This window comes from Spea bombifrons, chromosome 3 (genome assembly GCF_027358695.1).
Source record: "Spea bombifrons isolate aSpeBom1 chromosome 3, aSpeBom1.2.pri, whole genome shotgun sequence".
Classification (NCBI taxonomy): Eukaryota; Metazoa; Chordata; class Amphibia; order Anura; family Pelobatidae; genus Spea; species Spea bombifrons.
This window is the reverse complement of record NC_071089.1, coordinates 104492316-104507180: the sequence shown is the minus strand read 5'-3', so window position 1 is coordinate 104507180 and position 14865 is coordinate 104492316.

Genomic DNA, 14865 nt, shown 5'->3' with positions numbered 1-14865 from the left:
CACCTTGCGGTGCTCAGCTTCAGAGCTTCATGAGCTGGACACATGGGAGCTGCAATGCAGGTCTGTTCTGCTACAGCATAGAACTCCATTGATTTGAGAGCTCCACGCGCCCACAAAAGTGGGCAGCAATGCAGGACAGTGCCTGAAAATCAGGACTGTCCCACCAAAAAAACAGGACAACTGGGATGCATAAATCTCTATATGTACTTTTCCTATTAAATCACATATTCATAAGTCTGTGTAATTGGTGTGTATAGTGTGTGTATAGTGTATAGTGGTGTGTTACTGTACCATTTCGGGAGAGAAGTCTTTATTATGGGTTGCAACACTCGATACTTGTAACTGATTGAATAATGTGGTGATTATACTGTGTGCAAACTATGCTTTTTATTTAGATTAGGTTTTTTTTTTAACACACCATATGGTAGTTTAAAACATAAAGTTGTAATACTTTTTAATCTGGATTTTCTAGTCTGATAATGAAAAGTTAAATGTAGTGTAGTAATATTTAAATAACTATTTGCTTTCCATGGAAATAAAATGGTTAATTAACTCAGTAACTAGATATCTTTCTACTATCCCGAAAATAAAAGTAAAAGCTTAGGTTAATTAATTTGATGCAACTGAAATTGCTGATTTCCTCTATCCGGCCCCTAGTGATAATAGGATTAATCAGCCATCAACTAATAGAATTAAAGTAATTGCATAGCAAAGCTTGTTGTAAACTCTGAGGTGACAGAGGGTTTAGCATAGTAAAGTGGATCTATCACTTTCCCTAAATTTTACTTTATACCATACTAAATATACGCATATATATATATATATATATATATATATATATATATATATATATAATTATAGATTCATGGGAGTAGCCATTTTATGTTGCTGATTATGATTACTCCCTCCATTATGTTGTTCCCCTTCTTGCTGGTTGGTAGAGAAGAAAAAGTGACAACGTTACTGTATTAATCAGAGCTTACACGAGGAGTCTTGGTACATAAAAAAATGGAAAACAATTTTCCCCCAAATATATTGGCCCATTGGGCTCATTTAAAGGACCTATGTAAAATCTTAATTTTTGTTGAAAATGAAGATCATTCTAAAATCATACTAGCGAGGAAACAGAATTAAACATGATTGCTAATGCTAACTATTTAGCTCCACATATACATTTAAAGAGCATAGCTCAACATTACACATCTAAATTACTAAGCATCTGGTAATATCAACGGACAACTACTAATTGCCACAGCTGAAGCTCATTATAGTTAATGTGTTGAAGACCCCTTTTTAATACAGTAATTATATGTATTTATTAATATAGTAACATTTTAAAAAAAACAATATATGTATGAATCCAATATTGGAAGAAATGTGTATCAGTTAAGAAATCTTATGGATGTGGTATGTAATAGATACCTTTTCCATTGGCATATAATTTTGTTTAGGAGTAGTGTACTAGCTTTTTTATGTTATAGCCCATGTTTAATTCTGCCTCTTTTAACAGACGCAGCAATTTATTCACAAATTCATGTTTTAAGATACTGTGCAAAAAAAATGGTGTCCCATTGATTTAAAAATATATAAACAAAAGTTACATTTCTTCTGCAAGAAAAAATGTTAAGTTCACCCTGCATAATGCATAGATCAAGTGTTAGATTGTAAAGCATGTTATGCAGTGCCATCTTAGCCCTCTTTATAAATGTAATTCTCCATCTTTGACCCACCACAATGCATAGTCATTAATTACTTACCCAAAACCTGTGATTTAGTAAATAAAGGTGGTAAGTGCAGAACCTGAATGTAACATTAAGCATTTGTACCTTCTTTGCAACTTCTCATACTGAGCCCTAAAACACAATTGGCTCCTAATCTTGTGGTACTCTATTTCTTTTTTTCCCTCATAACTGCACTATATATATATTAAACACAATAACTTTGCACAATATATTCCAACTTCTTTACACTTTGGCAACAAGCTGACATGTGCATTAATTTAACCAAATGATTCTGATGGCATTACTTCACTCAATAACACTCATGCTTGATGCTGTAAGCACTAAGCAGCATATTACATTCTATCAGTAAAGGGTGTGTATGGTAAACAAGTAAACATGTGTTGGTAGAGTTGAAGGCACGCAATATGTTTCTGTTTAACATTCTGATGTTTTCTGTCCCAGCTGACAAGTACACTACATTTGTCAATGTGTCTCTTGGAGAATCAAACTGTTCAGTGTCAAAACACATCTCTGGAACCACATCGCAGGCAACCTCCTTGTGTTGATGTCGTGAGGCTTGCATACCTGAACAAGTATGATTGCACCGATTACAGTGCTCACAAATAACATTAACTTGCATAAAAAGTCAGAGGTCGTCAGCACTATAATATTTTTTCGCATCTAAAGTATTCAATTATTCTAGAAATACAAGGTTGTTGCAACTGTAAAATCATATTCAGTTAAATTATCAACTGAATAAATCAGTTCTGGAAAAAGTTTAATAGTACAATATTCAGTTGAAAAAAAGCTAGGTAACTCAGCCCCAATACGCTCTTGTCACACTTGCCCAGTGCCGCCAAAATGGCAGGTTTTCCATATTTCTTTACAAAAAAGAGTGTTGTGCTTATCAGTTGTTCCAACACCATTGTGCATTGTTATCAAATCAATATATACGTATATTTGGTGCTGGCTATATTCCGATATGCACATCGTAAAAAATAAATATGAAATGGGGAGGGGGTTGCACAACCAAATAAGCATGTAACAGTAACATTATACATCAATGCTAATGAGACGTGTTGTGTGTTTCTGACAGTCAGGAAACAATTCATGAAGCCTTTGAGGCATAGATCAGTTGCCAAGACACCCAGCGATCTTTGCAATAAAAGATGTATGGGGTCTAGATTTAGGGAAGACTGCTTTAACTGAGTTATCCTGGGCAGTTTTTGCTGGGCTTACTGAGGTTTTAGACACCCTGTTTTGGCAGAGTTTGATTTGTTGCACCAAAAAAAAAATACACCGTATGACCAAAAGTGTGGACACCCTTTTAATTAATGAGTTCATATATTTCAAAAGTAATGTGACATCTCAACCAGCAAAAAAAAGCAATAGACATAAACAAGTGGGTTGTGCGCTTATTACACCAATGTGCAAACAAACACTGTGTATCAGGAGCTTCATGAAATGGGTTTCTACAGCTGCACACAAGACAAAGGTCACTATGTTCAATGGCAAGCGCTGACTTGAGTGGTATAAAACACACTGGACTCTGGAGCAGTGAAACTCTGTTTTCTGGTTTGTCAAATAGCACTTCACTTTTTGAAGGTCTGTTGGATGAATCTTGGTTTGGCAGATGCCAGAAGACCTCTTTCTACAAGACTGCATAGTGCCTACTGTAAAATTTTGTGGTAGAGAGATAATGGTCTGGGTCTGTTTTTCAGGGTATGGGTTAGGCCCCTCAGTTGCAGTGAAGGGTAATGTTAATGCTACAGCATACAAAGACATTTTAGACAATTGTATGTTTACAACTTTGTGGCACCAGTTTGGGGAAGACCCTTTCTTGTTTCAGCATGTCTTTGCCCCCAAGGTCCATGAAGACATGGTTTGATTAGTTTGGTGTGGAGGAACACCAGTGGCCTGCACAGAGCCCTGAACTTTACCCCATTGAACACTTTTGCTATGAATGGAATGCTGACTGTGAGCCAGGCCTTCTCGTCCAGACCTCACAAATACTCCCTTGGCTGAATGGGCTGCCTAGATAAATGGAGGCTGTTATAGCTACAAAAAAAGTGAGGGGGGGGCACTTTGTATAATGCCTATGGTTTTGGAATGGGATGTTCAGCAAGCACATATAGGTGTGATGGCCAGGTGTCCTTTTGGAAGTTGTATTGGCGGAACTATAAAGGTTATAAGATGGCTGCCGTTGGCCATGAGTCCAAATAATCCTGAATGCTGTTTTGTCTATCTCTGGAAACAAGTCTTAGGGTACGTTCAGTGCACATTTATTGTTTCTTTGTTCCCTTACTAAACCTTCACTTCTATGAATGCAATACAAGATTATGTCATATAATAATCTTCGCAGTCCCTGCTATTGTGGAGACAAAAAACCGGAGCAAAACAAGTAAAACATCTGTACCCCTGGCAATACAGACATGCCTCTTTTGAAAGACCACAAAGGAATTCTAGAATGGTATGGGAGAAAGGATAAGCAAGAGCCACCAAAAACATTTAAGCTGGAGACTCCGTTGCTTTCACTGCTGAGAATTACACAATATATCACAGACCTTAAATATTGCCAAAATAGACCATTCATCTCATACAATGATTTGCAAATGGTACACTAAATAGTCATAATGACATAGAAAGAACAGGTTGAGTAATCCACCTTTACTGTCATACAAATTAATTTTGTTTTTAAATTTCATGCTTCATTGTATGCTTAGTTTACAAAGGATGTTTAACATCCTTTACCTTTTCTAGGCATAATTAAAGCAATTATTTTCATTTTGTCACTGCTGTGTCTTTTTTAAACTTCCGTTGTTCTATTTTTCTTATATTTCCATCTCGCACAGTTCTATTTCCAAAAAAAAACGCATAAAACTTAAACTTAAATTGAAACTGAAGTAACTTAGTAACATGTAAATACTAGGCATGCTGCTCTCACATGCTGTAAGCATTTTCCATTGTATTCCTTAAATACTCTTTAAATACCTTTGTACTCTTATCGTCTATTTTGTTGTACACCTTCCTCAGCCCTTTTCTTTTCACTGATTTATTATTTCATTCGTCTCTTTTATTAATCAGGTTTTGCTTTTCCTCCAAAAGTTTTTCCCTCTTTCCCCACTACCAGCTTTTCCCCACCTTTTGTAACCATAGCAATCTTCATTGGATGTTCAGCGGCTGTCAGAGAGGAGGATCCCCCGCAGCGCTGCAGGGGACCTGTATCCTCCTCTCTGGCAGCCGGTGAACGTCTGTATGATGCAGGCAGACAACCTCCACTGCTGCCGACACTTCCGCCAGGGCTTTTATGACGGAGCTCCGGCATAAGTGGCGAACAGCAGCGGAGGTTGTCCACGTGCATCGCACAGACGTCCACTGGCTGTCCCTGCTAGAGACCAGGGAGTCTGGGGATGCATTGGTAAGTCTGGGGGCAGAGTGGCATATCTGGGGGGCAGAGGGGCATATCTATAAGTGAGGTGCATTATGAATTAGGGGGGGGGACTCTAAAATGGCTATTGATTTTCCAATAACATATGCTGACTAACTGCATAATAGATACCATTCCACTAATGTGTATTTTTTCTTTAAAAATAATTTTTCTTTAACAAAGCATCAAACTATAAGGGTGAGGCCTATAATCTTGCAACTCTTTTAGCTTCTGTCTAATAAAAATACATTTCATGTTTTACCACCTCCTTCTTTGCCTACCTTTTTGACAGGGGGGAATGGGGATAATACCTGACCCAATGCATCTATCCTATTGGAACAGTCCTTTGTAAATCTAATTTCTCACAGTTTTTGTACTGTATCCTGATACTGAGCACGGGCATATGGCATGATGTCCTGGAACGAAATGTCATTGAGTTGTATTTAATGAGGCCTTGACTTCGCCTTAGGAAATGCAAGCATAAGTGAAGGGGTGGTGGGACAATTTGTAATTTTGTAGGGGTACTGAGAGAGAGCCATAGATGACCCATAGCCAAGTTCTCCATCCTTTGCCAAAGTATGTTAGAAGTAAAAATGAATGCAGCAGTTTGACATACATTTTAGAGGTGCTGTATAGAAAGCAGTAAATTAGAGCTAAAACAAGATGAATCTGCAGCTTTTTTATCCTACACTGATCAAAGCCACGGAGAGCTCATTAGATAACAAGATGCTGAGAGAGAACAAAACTTCACAGCTTCTGTAAAATCCATGCTCCTTTCTTCCTTCCTGATCCCTCGCTTCTTTCCGTCTACTCTGCTGTCATCCTGATTGAAGTCAGTCTTAGCGCTTAACTTATAATTGCAAACTCCCCCAACCTATAACAGATGTGAGTACAAACTAGATTTATATTGCAATAGATGTATTGCTGATTTTATCTACCATCTGCCATAAAAAGAAAACGATAACAATAAACAAAAAGCACTGGTTGGTATATCACAGGTTATGCATACGATTACACTGTTACATAGAATATATGAGAATAGTTTTTGTACGGTTCACACAGAATATTTAAAGGTAAAGGCAGTACTTTCTCAGGAGAATAGGATACCCCATGAATTTTTAAAACAAAGACAGTAATGAATGAACAGCTAGTTCTAGTGCAGAGTTAGAAGAGTAGACTAATTACTATGGCAGAAAATTAAATATTTCAACTATCAGGGAGAATCCATTTGTTGTTACAGTGAAAAGAACACTCTTAAAAATTTGTACCAAGGTTACTTTAAAGGTATCGCTCAGTGTTCTGTTTATCGGGTCCTGAAAAGTCACTGGAAAGCAGATTTACAAAGATGGTATGTGCCAATCTTCTACCGGGATCATGGCTTGATTCATTACCAGTCATCCAGTGTTTCATTGTGGAAATCTGCCATCGCAAAGTGTAATGAATCTTGTGAATGAACCCTGTTTGTTATGAGAACATGGACTGGGCATGCACAGAGCGTGCATTTGGCTCTACTAATACATTGTGAATTTTTTTCATTGAAGCAATTAAAGAGGTTAAGGTTAAATTAGTTTTTTTTTAATAGGACAGATGGGTAAGCATTTATATCCCTTCAATATGGCACAACTCACTGCTGAGTTACCAATTATTTTCCCTTTGCAACATATTCCATGTCAAGCTTTTGGCAAGACAGATTTGACCCAATAAGGAAATATAAGAAGTATTGGTTTATCCCCTTAATGACAAAGCCCGTACATGTATGGGCTAAAAATGCATTGTTTTCAATGGGTTTAGGGACTGCCCATTGTCCTTTAGGGGTTATTTTAAAGATGCTAGAATAAGAAAGTTTTGAGGTGTTTCTTAATTGAAGGCTAAAAGCCTGAAAATGTGCTATGCCACCCCTTACATGGTACCAGGTGGCTTTTCATTAGTTTGCTATGTTCAAGTCCTTTGACTGGACAGTAAGAGCGAATGCAGAGGTAAGGCAGGCTCCAAAACAAAAGGAAGAATTCGCTGAGTTAACTCAGCAGATACAGGTGGAACTATAAGAAACAGTTAAACAAAAGTGAGAAAGTTTAAGAGCAGTAAGGTGTCCGGGGAACAGAGTGACAGATTGCCTTCTGGATGAGAGCCGGGCTGGCAGGCTACTGTCACACATGACTTCTCTCTGAGACATTCTGACTTGGGTGACACAAGGGGAGGAAAGGAGAAAGAAAACAGCTGAACCATGAATGATCTAGATACCGAGGAGAGCAGGGAGAGCCCAGAACATGCTCTTCTGCACTTCCAACTCACCTAATGACAAGGAGCTTATCCCGAAGGTGTATTGTGCTCTCTAATGAAGTAGAGGGAACTAATTGCTCTGGATCATTTTATAAATTGCTCAGGGCTCATTAACCCTTTCCCGGTCTGGCTGCTAGAATATGTGTGGTTTATTTGTCACATCTCACTGATTCTCAGGCATTTATTAGAGACTGGCCTTGCACATTTTACCAGCTGTGTTTCAGACGTCAATGGAATAATATTCACAAAAATGCTAATTTTAATTCATTGCAACCGAATCTCTCAGGCTTTGGTACTTGCATTTTAATGCCTTTGCAATAGAATTTTAAGAGAAAAAAAATAACTTAACCCTTTGTGAAATAGACTTTTTATCCAGTCTTCCATTATTCAAACTTTTTCGAGCAGATTGTTTAAGAGCCTTCTGAACCTCAATGTCTCTTTTTATTTTTCCCTGGTGCTTAAAAGGTAAATGCCCGAGATTGTTTTTCCAATCCACCAATCTCCTCGTTGGTACCATGCCACCAGACATACTAGTTTTCCATATTAATTACGATGCCCACACAGTACAAATTCACCTTTCAACTTGCTTTATATCCCATTTTTCATAAGGATAGTAAAATATACCACACACGTATTCATTAGGTGTAGTGGTGCCACTCATATGTATTAGTAGACAAAATAATTTATCCCATTACCAACGCACCTACCTGAAGAAATGTACATTTATCCTAAACCAACTGTGCTCATACCAAAAATATGACTGTGCTCATACCGAAAATAAACCAGAAATAACATCTCAGTTTGTACTTTACATGTAGCAATTAACAGGTTATTTGGAGTATAAAACCATATACGAGGGATCACAAGTGGCACCGGCACTTGATGCCGTAGGCTGGACGGCTTGAAATGTGTGGCTAGTGTGTGGCCAGCGAGTGTGGATTAATTCAATGTTCATGAGGGGATTTGGTAAAAAAAACCAGCATTATTTAATGTTAGGGTAGGTTTGCAGAAATACAGAAGGGATTAAGTTATGAAAAACATAATGCCTAAAGTTAAATGTGATTTAAATTATATACAGCACATGTGCTCTTAATGTGTCCCCACTCACAAATTGAACATTTACTGGGTGATTAATGCTTAAATAAAAGCATTAAAATATTTTATATGTGAATTAGTTGGGCACCTCTATAATACATGCACAGTGTGACATTGTGACTTCACATTGACCTACAAAGCTGAGAGTTATTATCTTGACTCACAGGTATATACCAACTAAATCTAAACTCAAAACTAAACATTTTTTGATTTTGCTTCAGGGAAATTCTCGGTTCATATCCCAACAGAAAGAGAAAAAAAAACAAGCAAGTGTAAATGTGGCTTTAAATGAAAATTTATAGAGCAGTTGGAACATTTAATATATAAAAAGTGATCCGGAATTTCTAGCTGTCCTTGAAAAAGCTAGGAGCATAGGATCAGACGGGCAAGAGCTGTCACAAAGTTCAGTTACATAAAAAATTGTAATCCATTAAATGTGTCCCTATCAACCCTGTAATATGTAAAATCCTAGATTAATGATGTTTATTGAAATATAAAATTCACATTATGAAAAGAACTTTATTATGAAGCTTGAAATCGAGCAAGTGTCACATATAAAAAATATATATTTCTAATCTAGAGTACTTCTTGATTTAAGGAATAGCTTTCAAAAATGTGAAAATCAAAAGATGAAAAGTATGAATTATTATCGTTATTATTAAATAATGCTCTATTGTGATAATAAAAAGAAATGCTAGAACAGTGGTTTCTGCCCAAATCCTAAAAGCAAAGGGTCCACTGCTATGTCCCGTGAACCAAGCTTGAAGTCATTCTACTAGAATAGAAAGGGTTTATGTGAATTGGTTAACGGATAACGAGAACACTATGCGGTAGACACACGAAAAGCCAACAAGGAAAAACAAATGACCAGGCTCTGCATTCAGGTATTTTGAAGGTGAGAAAGTAAAGTATGTGCCATCATCAAAAGGAGTAAAGTAGATTGGTCAGAGGACGCTATCTTGATCAGGGCCGGCCGAAGACTTAACGCTGCCTGGGGCGAAGTTTAAAACGCCGCCCCCCCCCGCCGACGCCGGCATTTTAAACTTCGCCGACGCCATAATCTACGATCCCCCCCCGGTACTTACCTTTAAACAGTCCTGCGGCGAGTCTCCCTGCTCTGCCACGGTGCCGGCTTGTAATGCTGAGCGCCGGAAATTGACGTCACTTCCGGCGCTCTGCATTACAAGCCGGCACCGGGACCGAACAGGGAGACTCGCCGCAGAGGAGAGAGAGAGAGGGGCGCCGAGCGGGTAAGCGAAAACCACTCGGCGCCCCTCTCTCTCTCCTCCGCTTCAAAAAAAAGCGCTTCTAAAGTGCCGCCTGGGGCAATTGCCCCAGTCTGCCCCATTATAGGGCCGGCCCTGATCTTGATGCATGTCTCCAGATTTAGAATCACAATTTAAAGAGCGATGCCTTTCCCAAATGTTGGCAATGTCAAGAATTCCACCAAGAGCTTGTTTTGAGTTCAAGTGACTCCTAGCTCAAATAGCAAAAGGCTTTGGTGGTTTTTATCTACTGGAAACATGGACCTGATTTTAAATCATCCATTTTTCTATATTTACAAGACAACGCAACAAGGTCATAGAAAATCTGCTACCTACAAAATATATAATTAATACTCTAACAATAAATTGTCCTTGACGACATATACTTTAATAATATTTTAAATTGATACATGTACTACAGGCTCTCAGGTTCACTGGTTACTTATAGAATGAGGACATTTATTTTTTCGACAACAGGAGCTAACTCTGAGATGAATGTGTCCCTCTAGTATGAGGGCGAACATCTTTCAAAGTCATATTTTTGGGGGAAGAATGACTTATAATTACAAAGTCTATTTAATATGATTCATATAGAAGTTATTAGCAAATATTCCTGTATATCTGCTGATTTAAAACTGAATATTTGATTCCGTGTATATGATTATGAACTATTCTGAGTAGAAGTTAGATTTTTATACATTCTTAGTTTAACCGTTGCTGCAATACGTTGTTTCAGTAACTCATCCTGTATTTATAGTCCTATATTGATCTAGTAGATGTAAAAAAAAAAAAAAAATACCGTAACCAATTATGCCAATTATAGCTCATGCATTATTTCCCTGCTCAAGTAAATGGTAATTACATTCATTCTGGGTCAATATCCTAACTCATAATTTAGTCTAATCAATAAAGAATATTCTCTATCGATCACTTGCGCTTGCTTTGTTTCTTTATGCAGCTCTTTTTCTAAAAAATCTTTTAGCTTTACTGTCTACTTAATACACCAAGCCCAACAGAAAAAGAATACATTTTTAATGAGAACTAATAAAACCTACTTATGCACAGTTCCCCCCCAAAATGAAAAAAAAATAATAAACACAAAACAAGTGAAAAAATGTGCAAAATAGAGGCTTGACTTGGCATAGGATTTGACCAAAGATTGATAGGGGTTTAAACCTATAACATCGAGAAAAATTGGCAGACTAGACTCTTCTTAATTATCTGGCTTTTTTGGGTAACTGGAATAACTAGATGTGCTTTGGGACATGATTTTAATTGATTGAGTGTTCTATTTTTTTGTGTGTGTTTATTATTTTTTGGAGGAAATGTGTGTAATTATATTTTATTGTAATTTTTCTGTTGGGTTTGGATTATTACATGTACAACTACCTATAGCTAGTGCATTCTGTTTTTTGGTCACTGTAACGGTTTGGACTTATTTATTAATACTTTTGTACCTTTGGCAGGCTAAGCTCAGCGGCAAAGGGGATAATACCTGTGTAGCATCTGATATTCTGTCTTTTAAACATTTGCCTTGTCTCCAAACTTTTCAGGAGCAACTAGAGACAATTATCTACCACCAAAAGAATGGAATAAGCCAGCAATTCTCATGAAAAGTAAATTAAGCATTAAGCATGCCCGCTGCATACACGTAAGGTTAATGATACATATGCAATGCCCATTTTTTTAAATTTGTAAACACCACTATATATGTTTATTATGTGTTCTGAACTGTAAAAGGCAGTACTAGGCAAAATGGCTGATACAGATAAATGCAAATTCTAAATTAATCGTTTTTTTTAATCCACTAATACAGATTTTTACTAAACCCCTTTAAGATTCTTTTGGCTGCTGACCAAATCCTTGCCTGCTGCGCTGTTTGGTGCATAGCTGCCTGTGTCACCTTGTCCAAGGCCAACACTCCTTCATACTCATCCCTCTTCTAGCCGATTAAAGTTTGCTTGGATCTGTTTAAGGCATCTAATGATCTAGGGTTTCTGTGGCATCATATGCCCTGGTTCTTGATTCCTCTATGCTGACCTCTGGAAAGTTTGCTTAGTAGATCCCCAGGTAATGTTTTGACATCCAGACCCAAAATAAATCTCTACCTGATCTCGTCTAGTGCACTGGTAATACTTGCCGCTGTAGACAAAAAGATTCATGGCAACATAGATATGTTGTATGCTATGTTATTACCAGTTATCTCAGTGATGCCTTCACTTCTAAAAAATATTCCCTTCATTGAGTTGTCTTCTGCCACCAGAAATTATATTGCAGTTTTACATTCTTTTAATGATTGTCTTGATTTTTCTTCTTATGAATGAAATCTTTTTACTGCTGCAATCTGTTTTTTACCTTACCTTTAATCAAAAATCATATTGAACAGAGTTAGTCTATTCTTCTTCCCATGGGAATATTTGTGAATACCTACCTATGGAGTAATTATGGAATAATTAAGTGAATCTGGGGAACAGGAATTTAATATATATTGCCTGTGCTAATATGAAGACACCAATACATGGGTTTTCTATATGGTACTGTGACATCTGTTATAAGGACAGGTCAAGCTGTAACCTAGAGCAGTTAACTACCATAGCACCTAGAGCTTTTAGCACAGTTTCCATAAACGCTTTTATCTTAGCATGCATAGAGTGTCATGAGTTTCCTGATAAAGGTTTTTTCATGTGTGGTATGCGGTATGCTACTACTGTCAACTTCAAAGAACACATTCTCCCTCGTGCCTCAGGGGATCCTCGAGAAGTTCTTTGAATTAAGTGTGTTTTGCTATCTCCCCCTCTTCTCTATACATGAAAGAAGGACTAACCAGTTCCCATCCTGTGGTGAATGAGGCGTTTTCCCCTATTCCTGTCAACGTATCAATCAGTCCTCCTCACCCGGAAGACAGACTTAAAAATATGTTAAAGGAGAAAATTAGACTTTTAAAAAAATGGCATAAAATGAGCAGATACAGGGTTGGGTTCCATGTTGCTAACTAATTTACTTGCTTACTAATGTACAAGGGTCTAAGGCATGCTGAGGTGCACATATTAATCTCTAGGTTGGCTACAATTAAAGGTCCTTAAATGGAAACTCTTGTCTTTTTGCATAATGGGAATGAAAAGGCATGATTCTACTGAATAAGTTAAACTAGGCTAAAAATAATAAGAATCAGGCTATGTGCCAACACATTAAAAAGGTTAAATGGAATGGAGTGGCTGGCTCACTGTTTGATTAAAAATAGAAAAGCTGCTTGTAGAAAAATTAAAGGGGAAACTGTACCAGCTTTTAGTATAAATTAATTTTGAAAGGGGCACTCCAGCCATTTAATACACTTTAATGCATTTGATAGCTGAATGGGCAGTGTAGATTTATGGGCGGTCCCGCTGACGGTGGGCGGTCCCGCTGACGTTGGTGGGCGGTCCCGCTGACGTTGGTGGGCGGTCCCGCTGACGGCAGCGGGAAACACCCCATTTAAAGGAAAAATGGGCGGGGAGCGAGGCATGTCCCGGAGAGTTCCCAGGTATGAATACTAGGCTGCCCCTTAGGATTTATCAAAAATTATACACTCCTGAATTGTATAACATGTTAAAGCAACTCTGTATCGCTCACCTTTCTATGCTTGAGTGGTGTAACTTGTTTTATGTTTGTCTCTTTATTCAAAAACAAATACGTGTCTACATACAACACACCTAGAACTCCATATAATTAAATTGGACACAAAACATAACAAAGAAAAAAAATAGTGATACAAAGATGTATGAAAAGATATTTTTCACTTTTGGCCTACGATATATAAAGAAAACAGAGGAGTTAAAAGAAAAAAATAAATCCCTTCAGTCACCTTTTGCAATCGGCTAGGGAGAAGCTTCTTCCCACCCACTCTCCTTTTTTCATTATGGTGTTTTTATCTGCATATTAACTATATTATTTTCTTGTTACAGCAGGCAGCATGTGTCCTTGCCGATAGAGGCTGGAGCAGGTGTTTAGGGGAAAGATGGTATAGTTGGGCGGATCCCTCCCCTAACCTTTGGTAATGGGATTCAATATGGCCGTGCTAACTGAGCTAAAGGCCGGCCGGTGGCTAGCACTTTTTTGGACAGAAGTTCAGAAGTTAAGGCCTGTTGGTGTTTGGGGATGAGATTAAAGGGTACGCACCAAAGTGGTTAGGGCATGGTGTAAATCAGGCTTGGCAAGGACACGTTTTATAGGGTTATTACATTGTTAACCACATTGGAAGGTTACATTTGAAATATTTTGTATAATTTTTGTTTTGTTATTGGTAAACTGAATAATTGTGGTGGCCTGTTTTATGCTATGTCTGTTATTTCAAGATGTTCATGAATTGGAGATTAGGGCTGTGTAGAGAATACACGGTACTCACTACTGGAAGTAACAGCATTTTGTATAGCTAAAATTACATTTAGCTCTAAAAACAGATCAGATCTATTAGGTTCATATAGTCTGACTATTTTGTAAGATGAAACAATAAGGTACATATATAGCTCATATAAGGTGTTTAAAGTAAATATGCCAACCTCTGTGTTCATTTCCTCAGACAATAAGCCATGGACCAATTTAAGAAACAATGACAGAGGTACTTGGTGATGGAAGTATACTTAGTTATCCTGGGCGTGCATGTTAGGTTATCATGGTATAGGATATCTGGGCAGCGTATGCATTTTTAATGCTCATAATATATTTATTATTTATTATTTTTATAGTTAATAATATTTCAAAGCTTGTCAAGTAACCAGGACTTTCAAGTACTTTTTAATGGGGTAATTTTGTGAACATGTAGGTGTTGGGGTTTAATTTACATTAATCATAATGAATGTCCCTCTCTCCAGATAGCAATTAGCTATCATCTACATCGAATACTAATTATACAAACAGCCTCCACAAATGACATTTGGCTTAATGGCTATTTTTTTAAATTGCCCCAAAATAATGAACTGCAGGTCATTTAAAACTAATATCCACATCCAAAGTATAATGCCTTGCTCCCAATCTCTATCTCTGATGCAATCTGTGATTATATTATTCTTTATATTGAAATGCATGATTGAAGGCCTTTTTT